The sequence below is a fragment of the Prionailurus bengalensis genome, chromosome C1 (assembly GCF_016509475.1).
Source record: "Prionailurus bengalensis isolate Pbe53 chromosome C1, Fcat_Pben_1.1_paternal_pri, whole genome shotgun sequence".
NCBI classification, from domain to species: Eukaryota; Metazoa; Chordata; class Mammalia; order Carnivora; family Felidae; genus Prionailurus; species Prionailurus bengalensis.
The window spans coordinates 90,330,471-90,343,652 of NC_057345.1; the positions used below are offsets into that span (position 1 = coordinate 90,330,471).

Sequence of the window (13,182 nt, forward strand, 5' to 3'; positions counted from 1 at the left end):
ACATAGAGTTTCAGGGGTCCTGAAGTTCACTATAAACTTCTTTCATTAGAGGAAGCCTGGGAAGCTCATACCTAAATCCTAGCTCCAACAGAATTTACTCAATATTTTAGTGCTCAGTTATTTTACCAACAGAATAATAATTATAATAATAATAACATCATCGTATTAATAGGGTGATTAAATTGGGTAATATATTTAAAATTCCTTCAAAAATTAAAGTTTCAATAAATACTACCAATTGTAACTTAGGGTTTTTGTTGCTGTTCATTTTTTAATGAACGTAATGGTTTTATGTGGGTCTATATTAGAATGACTTTACCACAAGAAAGAATATTATGAAAGACCTGTTCAAATTTTAGTGTTCACTGTTATCTGCAGAAGCAAAATTGATTGATATTTAATCTATATGCATTCCATATATTTGGTGCCCTAAATATCATTTAAAGACTTTGGGGGTAGAAAAATTGTAAAACATGCTGTCTTAATGAAAGTAGAATCCTAGTTTCAAAGGAAGTAAACAAGGAGAATAAGTATAAGTATGGTGAAGTAAAACTTGTAAAACTGAATATTGTTCCTTATAGGCAGCTATTTAAGCATTGAAAGTGAATGTTTTATGCCGCACTACTGATAACATCAATTCACAATGTTTCCTGGATGCTTTTATACAGTTATATCTTGTGTCCTACATAAAGGAACATATGGACCATTAACAGGTTTACAGAATTATTTTGTCTCCAAAGAGACATACCAACTCTTGGGACTCCTGGGTGACTTAGTCAGTTGACTCTTGATTTTGGCTCAGGTCATGATCTCACAGTTCGTGAGTTCAAGCCCCGCATCTCACTCAGTACAGATAGCAAGGAGCCAGCTTGGGATTCTCTCTTTCCCCGTCTCTCTGCCCCTCCTCCACTTGTCTCTCTCTCTCTTCAAAATAAATAAATAAACATTTAAAAAAAAAAACAAAACAGTAAAACAACAACAACAACAAAATGTACCAACTCTCCATAAGGTTGATTCACCTGAACTAAGTATCTTTAACTTGTGGGATTATTGATTAATTAGAATCATCCATTTGGTTTTAGATATATAAATTTCACAATTGGAATGGACCTATTACTGATAATAATATATGTTTATATTCTGTCATCTCAAGCAGTGTTGTAGTATAGATGATTTCTTATATATGGTGTTAAAGCTGCATGTTAAAATTTGAGGTTTATTTCTTTAAACATGCAATATATTTACCTATTTTATATTTGCTCATTTATTTACCTTTTTGCAGATCTTAGTGGTTTTTATACCTCCTTCAGGTCATATGAGATTATTTTTATTCAACCTGAAGACTTCCTGTAGTATTTTGGTAGTGTTGCTCTACTGGTGACTAATTCTCTTAGGTGCGTGCATGTGTGTGTGTGTGTGTGTGTGTGTGTGTGTGTGCGCGCGCGCGAGAGAGAGAGAGAGAGAGAGAGAGAGAGAATGAATATATTTATTTTGATTTTAATTTTGAGTGATATTTTTAGCTGGGTATAAAATTCTGTTGAAGGTCTGATAAGAGGATGGAATTCAGTCCTATTGCTAAATTGAATCAGCTAATGCTCTAAGTGAGAAAGCAATCAGTGATAACGTGCTCAATTTAGAAGTTTCAACCCTTTCTGATTTGGTCATTTTATTTCTACAAATATGATTTTTAATCATTGTAACCTCAGTTCAGTGTGTTTTTCAAATTGATATGGAGGAAAGTTTGAGAATATCCCAAATCTGTAAAAATAAAGACAATAGAAGTACCTCCTAAACCAAGTGAAGGGAGTAAAAATATAATCAAGGAATTCAGAAATTCATTTAGTTGATGGAAGACAAACTGGAATCTTTATATCAAAATGACTCTTCAGTAACTAGAATAATTAATAAAAACTTATTTATTCATGTCATCATTGCAAAACAAATCAAAGTATCAAAGCATGTAACTATTAATTTTGCTAAAATAAAAATCAAATTAGCATTATACCCATTCACAATGTAAAGTAAAAGTGAATAGTGAAGTAAAAGCTGAAGAAATTATAGGAGAAAAATAAATTGACTGTGACAATAGCATTCTACACCATGAAATTATTGTTTAGTGCCAGAACAACTGAGAAGTCCTTCCAGTTGACTAATATAACATTACCTAATTATGATTTTGCCCTTATCTTGAGATTCTGTTCTGTTCTCATACACTGACTGATTCTTGAAGCAGAACTTTTCACCCAGAATACCCCTTGTAACAACAAATTGTTATGGACATGGAAATGCACTGCCAAGATCTTCTTTTTAATTTTATTTTTTATTTCTTAAAATTCACATCCAAATTAGTTAGCATATAGTGAAACGATGATTTCAGAAGTAGATTCCTTAATGCCCCTTACCCATTTAGCCCATCCCCCGTCCCACAACCCCTCCAGCAACCCTCAGTTTGTTCTCCATATTTGAGTCTCTTCTGTTTTGTCCCCCTCTCTGTTTTTATATCATTTTTGTTTCCCTTCCCTTATGTTCATCTCTTTTGTCTCTTAGAGTCCTCATATGAGTGAAGTCATATGATTTTTGTCTTTCTCTGATTGACTAATTTCACTTAGCATAATACCCTCCAGTTCCATCCACGTAATTGCAAATGGCAAGATTACATTCATTTTGATTGCCAAGTAATACTCAATTGTGTATATATACCACATTTTCTTTATCCATTCATTCACCAATGGACATTTGGGCTCTTTCCATACTTTGGCTATTGTTGATAGTGCTGCTATAAACATGGGGGTGCCTGTGTCCCTTCGAAACAGCACACCTGTATCTGTGGATAAATGCTTAGTAGTGCAATTGCTGGCTCGTAGGGTAGTTCTATTTTTAGTTTTTTGAGGAACCTCCATACTGTTTTCCAGAATTTATTACCCCCTTTGTCAGCAGACAGCCTTTAGCTTTCAGGTCCACCAGGATATATACCTTGTCTGTGGAGACCCATATATAAAGGTTATGCCAACCTGAGCAGCTCACATCCAATGACTGATTGAGATAGGGGCACAAAGGCCTCGCTGTTTTGGGCCCAATGTGAGACTTCTCTGATGGGCTATATATGCTGCATATCTTCCCTCTATGACTGACCAAGGCTTTGTTGAGCCTGGATTGTGGCTCAGTTTTTTCTTTTTTTTCTTTTTTTCTTTAAAATTTTTTAACGTTTATTTATTATTGAAAGACAGAGAGACAGAGAGTGTGGGCAGTGGAGGGGTAGAGGGAGGGGAGACATAGAATCTGAAGTAGGCTCCAGGCTCTGAGCTGTCAGCACGGAGCCCGATGCAGGGTTCGATTTCACAAACTGTGCGATCATGACCGAGCCGAAGTCAGTCGCCTAACCAACTGAGCCACCCAGGTGCCCCGATGGTTCAGTTTTTTTCTTTGCCCAACACTCTTTCTTCCCCATAAACATTCTGTATGCCAAATTCCCATTTTATTTTATTTAAAAAAAAAAATTTAATGTTTTATTTATTTTTGACTGAGAGAGAGAGAGACAGAGCATGAGTGGGGGAGGGGCAGAGAGAGAGGGAGACACAGAATCAGAAGCAGGCTCCAGGCTCTGAGCTGTCAGCACAGAGCCTGATGAGGGGCTCGAACTCACAGACCATGAGATCTTGACCTGAGCCGAAGTTGGACGCTCAACCGACTGAGCCACCCAGGCACCCCACCAAATTCCCATTTTAGTATTTACTTCTGAAAGTCATAACTTATAGGGCACAGAACCCACTGTGATGTTGCAAAAACCAGAATACAAAAAGGAAGGGACCTTGTAGCAATGCATGCTAGGTATTGCAATTTTCCACATATTCTACCTACGTGAAAAAAAAATGAGGCTATATTTTATCTACTTGCATCATCATAAAACTTGGTCATGAATTTCTTGAAGAATAAACAACCTGTGTTGGTCTAAGACTACCATATACAAAGAAATATGTAACATTATTAGATATTGTTAATTGAAATATTCAACTTATTCAGATGTGTATTAAAGAAAGCTATTTGGGTACTAAATAAGTGAAAAGAGTAAGCAGAATCTAAGTATATTTACTCTTAGCACACATTGAGTCAGGAGGTATCATTTTGTTTGAGGTAGAATAAAAAACAAAAACATAAAAAAAAATTCTGTCACTGGTGATGGAATCTTACATTTTAACTAACCCATTGAGAGAGGTGGATGGAGCTTGAGGAGCACAGGGCCAGAGACATCGCAGACCCGAGACCCAGAGCATCTCAGAGGTGGTGAATAATAGCTCTTCAAATCTGCAATAAAACATGTCCTCCAATAAAACTACATTGCAAACCATGGGAAAGAGAACGGAGAGAGTAAAAATATAGAAGAGGCAGAGCCTGGAGATTTTGTGATGGAAAAAGTCCTGGGCTGACATGTAGTAATGGGAAAGTGGAGGATTTCCTCAAGTGGAAGGGATTTACAGATGCTGACAATACTTGGAACCTGAAGAAAATTTAAATTATCCAGAGCTAATTGAAGCATTTCTTAATTCTCAAAAAGCCGGTAAAGAAAAAAAAATGGTACAAAAAGACAATCCTTATCTGATGGTGAATCTCGTGATAGCAAATGAAAGAAGAAAAGAGATGCTGCTGATAAACCAAGAGACTTTGCTAGAGGTCTTAACCCTGAACAAGTAACTGGGGCCACAGACAGCAGTGGAGAATTCATATTTCTCATGAAACAGAAAGATTCAGGTGCGGCAGACTTGGTGCTGACAAAAGAGGCAAATTGTGTCCTCAAATTGTCATTGCTTTTTATGAAGAGAGACTAACTTGGTGTTCTTGTCCAGAAGATGAAGCTCACTAATTTGTGGTGTTGCTTTATATATAAAATCTGGGTTTTTTGTTTGTTTGTTTGCTTGTTTGTTTGTTTGTTTATTGGGGTGAAAAAAGAACATTTCTAGTGAAAATCAAGTTTGATGTGTTTGTTTTGAAATACCATTGGGGGAGCTGTTGGGGTTTTGGCATCTATAACACTGGTACTATAACACTGGGTACTTTGAACAAATAAAAGCTTTCTGTAGTTGCTTCCTTTATCAAACAGAATATACAAGACTACGGTTCAGTATTCTCCTGCATTAGAGAACACCTCTTCTAAATGTGGTGAGAAATCTTCAAGTCATTACTCAATAAGAATTTGTGTTTTGGGGTGCCTGGGTGGCTCAGTCAATTAAGTGTCTAACTTCAGCTCAGGTCATGATCTCATGGTCCATGAGTTAGAGCCCCATATCAGACTCTGTGCTGACAGCTCAGAGCCTAGAGCCTACTTCAGATTCTGTCTTCCTCTCTCTGCCCCTTCCCCTGCTCTCTCTCTCTCTGTCTCTCTTCCTCCATCCCAAAAATAAACAAACATTAAAAAAAATTAAAAAAAAATTGTGTTTTAACTCCTCTATGCCTAAAGACTGTTCTGAGTTTTTTGTTTATTTGGGTTTGTGTGTGTGTGTGTGTGTGTGTCTGTGTGTGTGTGTGTACTAAAAATATATACCCAAATTGTTTCTTATTTCTTATTTAATTAATTTATTTATTTATTTATTTATTTACTTACTTACTTACTTATTTTATAAGTTTATTTATTTATTTTGAGAGAGAGCATGCAAGGAGGGAGAGGGGCAGAGGGAAAGAGAGAGAAAATCCCAAACAGGCTCTGTGCTATCAGTACAGAGCCCAACACAGGGCTCGAACTCACAAACTGCAAGATCATGACCTGAGCCTAAGTCGGACGCTTAACTGACTGAGCCACGCAAGCACCCCTGGAAACAGAAAGTATTAGCAGAAGGATACATCAGAAGGAATTGTTGCATTCTGGTGATGTGACACCAAACGCATCTCAATTGACACATCTCATTGGAAGGCAATTGGCATTATATTGTACAATGAGCCTGTGCTTACTCCATGATTCTAAGATCTACCTGTCTGGCCTATACACTAAATAAATCCTTGTATATTTGTTACAGGAGACCTGTAAAATCAATCCATGGAAATAATATATGTAATTACAATACTGTGTGGAACTCAGATGCTCATCAATCAGCAAAGGCATGGACACTTGGGGAATATTTATACCATAGCTAACAGCTGTGAAAAGAGATGACAAATATATGCATAAGGAAGGATAATTCTGACAGACTAACATAGAGTGAAAAAAAATGAAAGCCACAGAAGAATAGACTGTATTATTCAGTTACTATATTTTTCTAAAATGTACTAAATTGAACAAGGTATGTTTAGGGATATATCCATTTGTGATGAACTATAGATGGAATTTAGGGAGATATATAGAACATTAGGACAGTGGTTATTTCAAGCATTCAAACGGGATAATACAATAGAGAAGGAGCCCACAGAGGCCTCTACATTTATTATTTATGAATGCTTCTTAAGCTGGGTGGATTGTTCATGACAGAACATTTTATAATACTCATAATATACAAAATTTAAATTCTGCATACAGAATGTATAGAGAGGTTTAGTTCACGCAAAAAGTTTTACAAATGGCAAAAAACACACAAAAATGTTAAAGATTGTGGGTAAATATTTTTCCTGGGGCGTTCAGACTTAGTGAAAAAAATCTTAAAATAATTTGTAAATTTGGTGTCCACATTTTTGTATCTACATTATGATTTTGCTGAAATAAATATCTGTGAATTCATGCATATGAGAAATGGAAAGCAACTTATATTCATGTAATAAAATGTTATTCCATCACTGATAGCAAATAGAAGTCATTTTTACACTATATTATTAAAACTAAAAATGAGACTTCAGGTCAACATCTGATAATGATACATATTCATAGTGAAACATTGAGACAAAACTTGGAACTTATTATTTGTAAACATTCTAATCAGAAAAAAAAAACAAGATGACAATAAAAAGATCAGGATAAAACATGAAGAGTTTAGAAGGGATTTTAAGCTAATAAAAAAAATAGTGCTGTTCTCAGAAACCTTCATAATGTGAATAATAAATCTTTGCATGTCCTTTTGGTGATTTTGTGGTGCCATCAGTCTTAACCTTGTAACTTGTTTTGGGTGGTGTGGGGCAGTGACAACAGTTAGTGAATACACTATTTTCATCCTTATCAAGGAAGACTAGAATGTAGTTTGCACTCAAATGGCAAGGAGAAAATATACCTACAGCCTTGATTATGCCTGTTAACTCTCCATCCTACCACTGCAATATTGGCTAAAGGGAATTTGATTTTTTGAACATTACAAACAGCATCATACTAGTCTACTGTTTTGGTGATATCATGTTAATCATACCACATAAACAAGAGCGGCTAGTGTATTGGAAGTTTTACATAGTATCTAGAAGTTATTCTATAACCCTATGAAGACTGGGAGTCTTGTGATCTGGAGCATTCTTGGGGATCTTCCCCAAAGTAAAGAGTATATTATTGCTTCTTGCAATTTCTACCACCTAGAAGGAAATACAATGCTAGTTGAGACCCTTGGGGTCTTGATTGTTTATTTCACACTTAGCAATATAATTTTGATACATTTCACATATGACACAGTAAGCAACTAGCTTTGAGTGGGCCAAGAATATATCATTAGACACTATGTATTAAAGTATCTTTTATGGTAAAAAATTCTCTGCAGAGCTTATGGTGATCTCCAATACAAGTTTTACAACATAGAACCCTAGATTTCTGAAGAGAGGACAAGATATTTGTAACAGAGAATTGTAGATCATTTGAAAGAAATATGTGACTTCTTACCATGGGACATCATGTGACCATGCTCTTAATGAGTGAGTTTTGTTATACCTATGAAGTCATAAGTTTGAATATGTCCGGGAGCAGTAATGCATCATGAGATGTGAAATGATATATCCAAAATTAGACATGAATGTACCCAGGGGTTAAAAATAAACTGCATAAACAAATGCCCAGATTTCCACATCATTTATCAGTGTTTCACTTGTGCTTCTCCATAAGTATTTATTCATGGTCACAAGAGGGGTCATTTAAGACCAACTTATGTAAGAGAAGAAGTGCCAAATTGAATTAACAGAAAAGCCAGATATGTACGTGAGTCCAAGCTGAAGACACTTCTCCTGTCTCTGAAAGGAACATTCTTTCCAGCACTTTATCCAGTTATACAGTACGTGAAAAAAGAAATGGCCCAACGTAGAACACTTCTTCGTGCCAAATAGTTTGGCTAGTTAGTCACATTGGAAGGGAAAAAAAATCACGGGAAGTTTGGGGATAAGGAGATATGAGAAGCATGGGGACATGCAGATTCATAAACATTTTGTACCCAAATTGTGAAAATCTGCCTACTAAATATCTGTGCCACCAAGAGAGAGTTCCACTTTGTTTCCCTAAAATAAGTATTCAATGTTGGAAATATGCTTCTAAGCACTGTTACAAATGCATCCCATAGATTATATATTTATTTCATTCTCCTTCATTTACATATATTTGTTTTTAATTGCCTTGAGAAATCTCATTTGACACCAGGGATATGTGGAAGTGGTTGCTTAATTTCCATATATTTGGGAATCTTCAGCTATCTTTCTCTTCCTGTTTTTTAGATTAATGCCATTGAAGTCTGAGAAGATATTTTGTATGATTTCTGTTCTCTCAAATTTTATGGTTTGTTTTATGGCTCAAAATATTGTCTGTTTTGGAGAAATACCCTTGTGCACTTGAAAAAGAATATGTGCTCTGCTTTTGAGTACAGTGTTCTATAAATGTTTATTATATCTAGTTGGTTGATAGTCTTCTGTATTTTTATTAACTTACTGTATATTGTTCTAGGTATTAATGAGAGAGAAGTGTTAATTTTTTTTTAGCTATGATTGTGCATGTATTTTAGCTTATCTGTTTTTGACCTGTATATTTTTGTCTTTTTTTTCTTCTTATTTTAGAGAGAGAGAGAGAGAGAGAGAGAGAGAGAGAGAGAGGGAGGGGGCAGGGGGGAGAGAGAATCTTAAGCAGGCTCCATACTCAGCGTGGAGCCCAACACAGGGCTTGATCTCTATTTGACTGACTCTGTCCTTTCATTTATATTGAAAGTGATTGTTCACAAATTTCAATTAAAATCTACTCTCCTGATCGATATTTTCTATTCTATTTTTTCTTTGTTTCTCTTTTCTGTCTTTTCTTGTGTTAAGCATTTTTTATGATTTTTTAATGTTCAATGTTGATTTATTATTTTTGAGAAATGTTTTTAGTGATTGCCTAGGGTTTAAAATATACAAATTAAAGTTACCAAGGTCCAAATTCAAATAATATTGTCCCATTTTACATAGAGAGTAGTAACTTTACAACATTATATCCCTAACTACTCCCCTCAGATTTTATGCTGTTGTTCTTATGGTGTCTAATTTTGTGTATGTTATAAACATATATATAATACATACACTGTTATTATACACATCCACATACATTGCTCACACATTTGTTTTAAGCAATTTTCTTTTAGAACAATTAAAATGAGGACATTTGATTTACTTTTGCTTTCTTTTAGTTTATTTTTAGCAACATTTACTCCTTTTTTTGTAGACCCACCCAAGTTTCAGTCTGGTATCATATTCTGTCTACTAGAAGAGTTTTCTTTAACATCTACTGTAGTGGGTCTGCTGGCATGGATTCTCTGGGTGTTTGAGAATTTTTTAATTTTTTCTTCATTTTTGTAACAGTGTCACTGGGTATATTATTGCAAGTGGACTTTTTTTTTTTCCTTTAAGAACTTTTAAGATGTCACACCTTTGTTTTCTGGCTTGCATGACTTTTGCCAAGATAGCTACAATAATTTTTATCTTTATTTCTCTCTACTGTAACATTTTTTTTTATCTTAATACCTTCATTTTTTTTCTTTTTCTTTTGATTTTAGGGATTTCAGTATAATATGCTTCAGTGTGGGCATATTATTTGTTTGCTTCTATGTATTTATCCTTCTTGGTGTGTTATTTTTTTTTTCTTTTTGAGCTTCTTGATTCCTCATTTGCATGTCTGACATTTATCTGGGGTTGAGAAGTTGGAGACAGAGTGGACTTGCCAGGTGTTAGAGTATCTGCTTAAAGCCAAGACAAAATAGAAATAACAACTAAGCTTTTAATTATTTACTCCGATAGTATACCTTGTTGTGTTTTCCCCAGTGGAATAGTATGTCAGCTGAGGGTTAGGTGGATCAGCCCACACATGGGGTTCTTGTCACTGTTGAGGAAGCTCTGAAAAAAAAAAAAATTAATCTTTCTGGCCCCAGGCATAAGGTGGGGGAATAGAGGGATGAGCCAGGAGTGGAAAAAAGTACTGGGTACTAAGTCATAGAGGAGAAAAGTATCTTCAAGTTTCCCTGAAAAGACCCTCAGATAGAGGTGCCTTGGCTGGGAAGGCGTATACACATAAGAGTATGGCAGTCCAGAGGGGCTTGAGTGAGTTCTGACTGCAACTTCTTTCAGAGACTTCTGTGCACTGGTTGTACATCAAGCCTGGTTTGGGGAGAGCAGACCCTGCCAGGCCTGCAGGGTAAGGTCTTTGTAACGTCAGGGCTGAAAAATCATATACGTTTAGGGGGAAGCTGGACTCAACATGAATATTTGAAAATTTGCATTCGTTTTTTTGCCAAGAATTTCTTCTCCCCCTTTCTCTCTTTCTGCTCCTACAACCATAATTGCACATATGTTAGAACACTTGAAATAGTTCCACAGCTATTGGAGACCCTGCTTTTTCTCCCTCTACTAACATTCTTCTTTATGTTTCCAGCTTATGTAATTCCTGCTGAATAATCATTAAGTGCGCTGATTTTTTTCCCTTGGTTTTGTTGATTATGATGATGAACCCATTGAAGGCTTTCTTCATCTCCATTATGTGTTTTTAATTTCTACAATTTTCCTTTGATTCTTGTGTAATTTCCATCTCCCTGATGAGATTACTCATCTGATCACCCACGTTATCCTCCTATTCCATTAGAGCTTTGAGTTTATCAATCATGGCTGTTTTAAATTCTCTATTAGTCTGAGCCAACTTTTGTCTTACATCTGAATCTGGTTATCATGATTACTTTCTCTTGAGAGTATTTTCATTTTTATATTCTTTTTTCTTTTTTATTTGCCTTTTGAATACCTTATAATTTTTTGTTGAAAACCAGACATGTTATGTAAGAGCATAAGACACTGAGATAATAGTCTAATGCGTCAAAACAGTCACAACTTTGCTTCTGCTACACTTTTGGTTCAGGTGATTTTATTAATCCATTTTAGGAGTTGGGCTGTGTTTGAGATTTGTTCTGGACATGTTTTCCCTCAGTGCAACATAGTATTCTGATTTACAGAGACCTTGTATCTAGGGTGTTAGGTGCTTTAGCAGAGCAAAATTTGCTTGATTTTGAATTTTAGGTTTCCCTTTCTGCTGTGACTCTGAAACGGTCTTTTTGCATGCTGCCCTCGCCTCCCAGCAGCGTGCTGCTGTCAGGGTAATTAACCATCTGGCTGGGTGGTGGTGTGTGAGGAAATGGTGTCCATTCTTCAGTCTAAGTCTCTTGTCTCAGGCATGCACTGTGTCCCTGGGGCTACCAGGCTTTCTTGGATTTTCTTTTCCTCCCCTGCCTGGAGTTTTGGGCTCAGTGTTTAATTCTACCTCTTCCCCAGAAGGGAGTTTTATCCCTCCCTCTTCCTTGCTGTCCGTTAGCTGAAGTAAGCGTTCACCAACTCAAGCCAGTGCTGTTACTCTTCCTTGCACACACTGTGTTTTGTGTGGAGCTAGAGGGGAAGGATCGGTAGGAATTACCTGTCCCTACTGTATGGCTACAGTTCCCCTCATCAGGTCTTCACCACAGTCAGCACAGCTCAGGGTTCTGGCTGATTGTTTTGGTGTACCCTTGCAGGTTTTGTGGGGAAAACACAGGTCAGGGTACAAACACTCCCCAAATTCTGTAGCCCCGCCCCTCCAGGGCTTCACGGTTTCAACACCTTCTTGCTGGTGAGTGATTGCATTTACTTCAGCTGGGTGAGTTTTAGCACATTTTCTTCTCCTGTAGACAATGTCTCTCCTTAGATTCTGGGTCAGTTTACTGATTTCTGATGAATTCAAAAAACTTAAGAATTTGAAGTTAGTTCAATTCCTTTTCATTGTAAGAGTGGGAGTGCCTTCCAGCTTTCTACATTTTGGAGAGGAAACCAGAAGTACAATGGTTAATTTTAGGTCAATAAATATTTATCTTGTTCCAATGGGTGTACAGTATATTACATACACTACAGATGGAATTTGAATTAAGGTACCAGAGGCATTAACTAGAATCATTCACAAATGGTCATCACTTACTTTCTTTGGGGAAAGATCAATTCTTGAAGTATTATTTGTATGACCAATAAATAATTGACAAATATATAAATAATTAAGAATTGAGAATTTTAGAGTTAAAAGTATCTGAAATTCCAAGCCAATGTAAACCACTTGAAATTTAGAAAATATCAATGGATTTCTGTCAACAATTAAATGTGCTATATCTGCATTCTGGAACCAGTAGGAAATAATTTGTGATATGTTATTTGATCCAGAATGTGATCAATGTTAATTACTTAGAAATAGCAATGTAAATCTGATCAATAATACTCTGATTTTGAGATTTCCCTCCCTTTGATGAATATAATTCAGATTGTCATCAGTAAATGAAACCTTGTTATACAAATTGCAGGATAATGATAATTAACTCAAACAAGGTTTAACTATATTGCAGGATAGTGATATTTTACTCAAAAAGGTTCAAATGCATTAATCTAACACTGAAGTAATATTAACCTATGTCAGGCGGAAATAGCAGGCGTCACAGAGAATTTCTTTCAAAAACTCTGTACAAATCAGAAAGCGTTATTCCATCTTAGAAGCTATCTTCCCCCACAAACGTATGGCCAACTAATCTTTGACAAAGCAGGAAAGAATATCCAATGGAAAAAGGACAGTCTCTTTAACAAATGGTGCTGGGAGACCTGGACAGCAACATGCAGAAGATTGAAACTAGACCACTTTCTCACACCATTCACAAAAATAAACTGAAAATGGATAAAGGAACTGAATGTGAGACAGGGAACCATCAAAACCCTAGAGGAGAAAGCAGGAAAAGACCTCTCTGACATCAGCCGTAGCAATTTCTTACTTGACACATCCCCAAAGGCAAGGGA

At 36.0% G+C, this 13,182-nt stretch overlaps 1 pseudogene; it reads left to right on the plus strand.

The window, feature by feature from the left end:
- The first annotated feature begins 4,231 nt into the window (after positions 1-4,231).
- On the plus strand, positions 4,232-4,858 carry LOC122479436 (annotated as a pseudogene).
- The last annotated feature ends 8,324 nt before the right edge of the window (positions 4,859-13,182 follow it).